The following is a 332-nucleotide window of genomic DNA, read 5'->3' as shown; positions in this document are numbered from 1 at the left end:
CTTCAGTGTTAAATCTAAATACTGTATTATACCACGACCCACCGATTGGGAATAAATGTTCTAAGCGTTAAAAGTAAGAATGGCGTTTCTTTGAATGACAAGACAATCTGCCGTGATGACAAAGTGTCAGAAATAGGTACAAAAACAGGATAAGTTCTATTGAAAGATGAGGCAACAGTTTGGCAATCCAAGAGAATCTCGAATCTGTTGTGTCATTTCCAAGGATTCCTTTTGTATACAGGGTTTCTTTTCTGCTATTTTCTTAGTCATGTGCCTTCGTATATCAGATATATTAACATATCAGATATATTAAAAAAAAAAATCATGCATCT

Source organism: Penaeus monodon, chromosome 22, assembly GCF_015228065.2.
Source record: "Penaeus monodon isolate SGIC_2016 chromosome 22, NSTDA_Pmon_1, whole genome shotgun sequence".
NCBI classification, from domain to species: Eukaryota; Metazoa; Arthropoda; class Malacostraca; order Decapoda; family Penaeidae; genus Penaeus; species Penaeus monodon.
Note: the sequence above shows the minus strand (reverse complement) of the source record.